Genomic DNA, 6,405 nt, shown 5'->3' on the forward strand with positions numbered 1-6,405 from the left:
TTTTTAAAAAAATATAAATAACATAACATTCTCAAACCCAAGTAATCCAATTTAGGCTTACAGGGCATTAGTCCTTTGCAGGAACACACAAAAATGAAAGGCCCAGATACTGAAGATAACCTGCAGTCACTTGCTGAATGCGGCCAACTGTTGTATGCATCATACATACTGTAACATTGTAGTGTCTAATAATATTAATAAATATACACACAATAAACAGTGAAGGTCAAAAGCTTCCATACACTTTGGGGTGAATTCTTGGAAACTCACTTTATAACCCCTCCACAGATTTTATACTAACAAATTATAAATTTGGCATATCATTTTAAGACATCTGCTTTGTATGCGGGTAAAAGTATTTTTTCCAACAATGTTGACAGACCTCAGAGTATTTCACTTTTTACTGACTGTATCACAAATGGGTCACAAGTTTACATTCTTAACTTTGCTTTCAAACAACTTGGAAAATTCCAGAAAATGATGTCAAGCCTTTAGACAATTAGCTTCTGATAGCCAGTTAGCCTAACTGGAGTCAACATGTGGATGGATGTTAAGGCCTACCATAAAACTTCACTGCCTCCGTGTTTGACATGCTTTGACATAATGGCAAAATCAACAGAAATAAGCCAAGACCTCAGAAAAATAATTTTGAGCTCCACAAATCTGGCTCATCTTTGCGATCAATTTCCAAATGGCAAATCATACAGCTCAGGAAGGAGATCCATTCAGTCTCCCAGAGAAGAATGTACTTTGGCACGAAAAGTGCAACTCAATCCCAGAAGAGCAGAAAAGGACCTTGTGAAGATGCTGATGGAAGCAAGCAGACAAGCATTGATATCCACAGTAAAACAAGTCCTATATCGACATAACCTTAAAGGCTGCTCAATGGTGGAGATATACTGTCGCAACAACTCAACAGCTCAGCAAGGAGGTTGAAGCTCAGTTGCAAATTGGTCTCCAAACTAACAACAAACCCAAGCACACCTCAAAAGTTGTGGCAAAATGGCTTAACAACAACAAGGTCAAGGTACTGAAGTGGCCATCACAAAGCCCTAACCTCAATTCAAGTGAACATTTGTGGGCAGAACTGAGTGTGTGTGGCAAAGAGGTCTACAAACCTGTCCCAGTTACACCAGTTAAGTTTGAGGATTGGGCCAAAATTCCAACAACTTATTGTAAGAAGCTTTTAGAAGACAACCTAAAAGTTTGGCTCAAATTAAACAATTCAAAGGCAATGCTATCAAATATTAAAGTGTATGTAAGCTTTCAACCACTAGAATTGTTATTTGGCCAGTAAAAATGAAAACACTCGGTCTGTGAACATTACTGGAAAAATGACTTTTGCCCTGCAGAAAGTAGGATGTTTAAATGAGGTACCAAATTTATAGTTTATTAATATAAAATCTGTGGATGGCTTTGCAATAAATGTATATGTTACTGTGCTCTGTACAAATATAATTTTATAAATCTACTTTCTTTCTACTCACATGCACAGTGAACACAGATTTAGCACAGGGCTCATCATTTAGAACTGCTAGGCAAAGCGTTAGAAGACAGGGACAACTAACGAAATGGGCATTGTATATTATTTTTTGTGTGTCAAAGTCAGCAAGAACCTGCATCCTCTTTGCCTTGTTTGGAATGGCATGATTCACCAAAGTGGGGCCTGCATGTAGAAAGAGTATAAAGCCTTGGAACATTTGCCCGCACACCTTTGAAGTCGACGGACGGATGTCGGATGGATGTCGCCTGATTTGGAAAAATCCTTTCAACACAGCACTGACAGACACTCTGCATCGGGTCCCCACTCCCAAACTGGGTTCTGGTCATGGATTCCTTAGCTGTCTGTTATGCAGTGTAAACCGTCATTAATGAAAGTAAAGTTATTTCTCCTATGTGTTTCTTATTGCTGTATCACTAAGGGTGGGGTATGGAAACTTTTGACTTCAACTGTAGCAATCATTAATTCCAGTTTGAACTTATGGACTTCACCTGCAATTATCAATTTTAGGAAGTTACTAAAGAAAATGTTTTTTTTTTAATAAATTAGAACAGTAGAGTATGAGTAAGAAACACCAAATCAAAATATGTAAATGCAAAAAAAGTTTACTATTGAATACAAAAATGACCCCTGATATTTTTATGTTACGATAACTTAATACAGAAAAATAGCACCTAAAGCACTGTAACATAAATAATAAAACAGCCCATAAACTGCCTTCAACTTGTAACAAATGACTTGAAGACTTTTAAACATGTGGTTTAGCACCATATTTATTCAGAGTGCAACAGACAAATGTGTTACCACACAAAGATGTGCTAATCAGAGGGCAACCCGCACATTGTTGGAAAGCTATCTTGTCACTGGTTTACTCATACAGTATATGAGAGCTATGCTTTTCATTGGAAAACTCAAACATGTGTCATCAGCGTCTCAGAGCTTTGTTGTCATCAATGGAGGTCTCACTCAGCTTTGTGCCTGTAACTGCTGGATTAGGTTGGAGTCCATCCAACACTGACTGGGTACTGCAAATGGAAGTTCTGCTAGTCCTTATTGAATACATAGGATATAAAAGGAATCGTGCAGTTTCTTAATTTAAAGTTAGGTGAAAATTGTAGTCTCTTTAACATCACAGGAAAGAATTTAACTTCTCACACCTAGCATTCACTTTTTGAATATTTATTCTTGTCACAGGGGCAGTATAAAGGTAGTGCAGTGATGGCTGCTGTCTTGCAGTTAGGAGACCAGGTTCACTTCCGGTCCTCCCTGTCAGTGGAGTTACATGTCCCTCCCCTGTCTGCATGGGTTTCCTCTCACAGTCCAAAGATATGCAGGTTAGGTGCACTAGGCGATTCTAAATTGACCCTAGTGTGTGCTTGGTGTGTGTGTGTGTGTGTGTGTGTGTGTATGTATGTGTGTGTGCATGGGCTGGCGTAGCCTGCCCAGGAGTTTTGTTCCTGCCTTGCGCCCTGTGTTGTCTGAGATTGGCCCTAGCAGACCCCTGTAATATAGCAGGTGGGATGATGGATGGATTCTTGTCATACATGGTTGCTTTCCACTGCACTGGAAATGCTGACTTCATTGAAAGACGCTGGATGTGGTTCTTCTCTCTAGCCTTCAGCCCTCCTTTCCTCTAATTACCCTCTGTGAAGATTCTCAAGTATCTGTGTAAATGCGTAAATCAGATTTACGCCACCGTGACCACTCCATTGTCCTTAATTTTCAGAAGTGTTTGATGAGCACCTGCTGGTTGCTGTCTGGCAGGTGGTTGTGTCTACATAACTTTATGAGGTGATGCTGGCCATTAACTAAAACAGTTGTTGCTCGGCCATTACAAAAACTTTCTTCATCCGCGCTTCCTTTTTGTGTGTCCGCTGTATGTGCAGTCCCAGTAGAAGAGGTTAGCCCTTTGTGTTTGTTTTTCCTCATGACATAGTCTCTAACAATAAGCTTCACTTTCCCCATTTGGGATTGTACTGCTGTTTCAAATCTCATTTCCATGTTAAATGCAAGCAGAAGCAAAGGAAATACAATTATTAGGCAAGAAAAAGAAACAGTATGAATGTTGCAAGATGAATATGATCCTGTCCCATTTCTATGTAGAGATACCTACCTGATCAGATCTCCACTGCTGCTTCTAACTCAGTTCATCAGGTGCTGCTTGCTCCACTGAATGCACGCCTCTGAGCCATGATAATGCCAGTGTGGTTTTAACTCTAGTTAAGTTCCATAGATTAATGCAGCACAAATATCAGTAGGCTGGTATTTCCCTTCTCAGGAATTTAACATGCAATTGTAGTCAACACTATTGGCACCTTTGTGTACAATATCTGACAAATCATGGAAATGTGACAGACTTCTGATCATCAAAATGTTTGTTAGGATAAACAAAGTTGGATAACAAAGAAGATGCTAATGCCATCTAAGTTATTAGAACCTTTCTGGTGGTCCTTTCTGCATCTGTTGTCACTCTTAGATGTTTGATTCTCTTTTTCAGCAGATTTCAGCTCTTTCCCAAAGTCAGTTCTTATCACAAGTCTGAATAGTTAATTTACTTTTTGTGTCACTGTCCTATTTGCAGGGCTCCTGAGTTTTAACCCATACCTGTGTTCTCTGACCTTGGAATAGCATGATCTGTGTCTGTATTTATCAAGCATTTCAAAGTAAGAAAATGGTCCTGACTGAAGGAGGTTCAAGAATGCAGGTAGAGACTCCCAGGGCACTGGATAAATAAAGCCCTGCAGAAGGAGAGGAAGAGGATCACGAGAGGGACATGACACACAGTGGTGAGACTAGTTTCATTTAAATTTTACTTTACAAGGCCCTTTCCCATAGCCTAACAGAAGGAAGTGTCTCTTGGTACATTGGATTCTTCATTCAAATAAAATACCCACTATCATCGCCTCTCATTTGGTGTGTGTGTGTGTGTTTGTGGGACTTTCAGTTTAGTGTTTGTTACAGTATTATCATGATGTTTTTGAGAAGTGGCAACAATTACTGTAAGGGTGCAGCCGACATTATCATACCTTATAATATTTTCCTCCCTTTTCTTCTAATAATATATTAAATAATCACGCAGAAGGCAACTTTGCATTAGTATCAGAAAATTATAAAACCTTACCTGAACACAATTTTGAAAACCTTTCAAATCTGTTTTGAATGAAAGACTGGCCTTCCTATTCTGTGTATAATAAGGGCTTGTTTATACTTCCGCTCAGAGCGATGCTGCAGCCCGCATCATGGCTGCGCGGTCGTTTGACGCATCCTCTGAGCAGTCCTCGAAATTCACTTTGTAGCGTCGCGATTTGCGTACCAGCAAAAGTCGAGACGCCGTGCTAAGTCGAGCGTGGCGTAGAATCTGTTTGCCTCCCATGTGATAGAAAGCCTCTATACGGATCCTACCGGATCGTGTATGACTTGATGTTTGACGAATGGTTCGATGTGGTGAAGCCAAAATGCTGACATACAGATGCGTTGAACGATTGCACCTATAATTCAAGTTGCCAGTCCTGAGTCATAATGACATGATACATTTTAAATTCTCTTTAAGTATATATATTATTATGTTTGCCTTTTAACAGAGTTAAATGAGCTATTCATAAATAATTCTCAGCTTTGTGTGAGGCCAGCTATTTGCTTTGGTGCTTACATTATCAGGAATGGTGTTAGCTCTTTAGATGTTTTATAGGTTTTATCAGCTTCGTCAATTTCTAAGACATATCAATCAGTTCTTAACCACAAGTGCAGGTTTTCAATTATTTGACTTCCTGATAACATGGAGAAGTGCTCAGTAGTAGGAGGCTGAGGTGTCTAAACATATTTCTCTGCCTTTGACTTTTTCCTGTAAACAGACCGCTTGGCTGTTTGATAATTCTCAAACCACAGTTCTCTTGATGTCCTCTTTATCAATAGGAAAGAGGCAAAATGATTTAAGCTTTAGTTCATGTGGATGCAAGTATTAGTTTAGGTGAGTCCTAGAATTCACTGCAATGACAATCAAGTTCTTCTAACCGAGCTGATTTAACTTTCAAAGGATATCAATAATCAGATGCAAAGCTGACAGGTTTTATACCATTTTCACAATTTTTGACTTTTGGTACCTTCCATGTGATCCTGTGCTTCAATAATAGCAGCAAACGAAGAGTGCAGGGCTGACTGTTTCTTCTTTGATAGTTGGACATAATAGATCTAAGATGCAGGGTTCGACATACTAGCCTATGTAACATTTGTAATATGTTCAAGACTTTACTGTTAATACTTTTAAATGGGAAATGTTAAGTTCAAATTCTTTTGTTCAATTTTCTGCAAAAAAAATAAATAAATGAATAATATCCGAAATCTTTTTGTTTTTATATAAAAGGGGGTTTTTTCCAAAAACATTCCCCCTTTATGGTGGGCATTATTCTTTTGCTGCACCAAGACAAAGTTTTTTGGGGGATAATGATTTTTTCAGTTAAAGGGAATTCACTGGAAAAAAAATCCAGTGGTGTCCACTTTGAAAAAAGAAAACTATGGTAAATTAAGGTTTTTTCCCTTTTGCCTTTAGAAATGCCTGCGGATCCCGTGTCTCCAATCGGCTTTTTCCCACTTTACAAAATTAAAAAAATTTGTGTTTCCAAAAGGAAAAAATTTTTTGGCCCCCCGGGGCCCCGGGGGGGAGGGGGCCGTTCCCCCCCGAAGGGGCCCCCCCGGTTTTTTGGGGCCCCGGGGGCTGAAATTTTCCCGGCCGGGGTTGCCGGCCCGGGGCCGTGGGGTTGAAAGGGCCCCCCCTGGGGCCCCGGGGGCCCCTTTGGGGCGAGGGGCTTTTGGCCCCCCCCCGGGGGGCCCCCCGGTTCGGGGGGGTCCGGTGGGACCCGCTGGGGGTGGGCCCCCCCGGCCCCCCGGGGCTCGGCCCGGGGGGGTGG

The sequence above is a fragment of the Polypterus senegalus genome, chromosome 10, assembly GCF_016835505.1.
Source record: "Polypterus senegalus isolate Bchr_013 chromosome 10, ASM1683550v1, whole genome shotgun sequence".
Lineage (NCBI taxonomy): Eukaryota > Metazoa > Chordata > Cladistia > Polypteriformes > Polypteridae > Polypterus > Polypterus senegalus.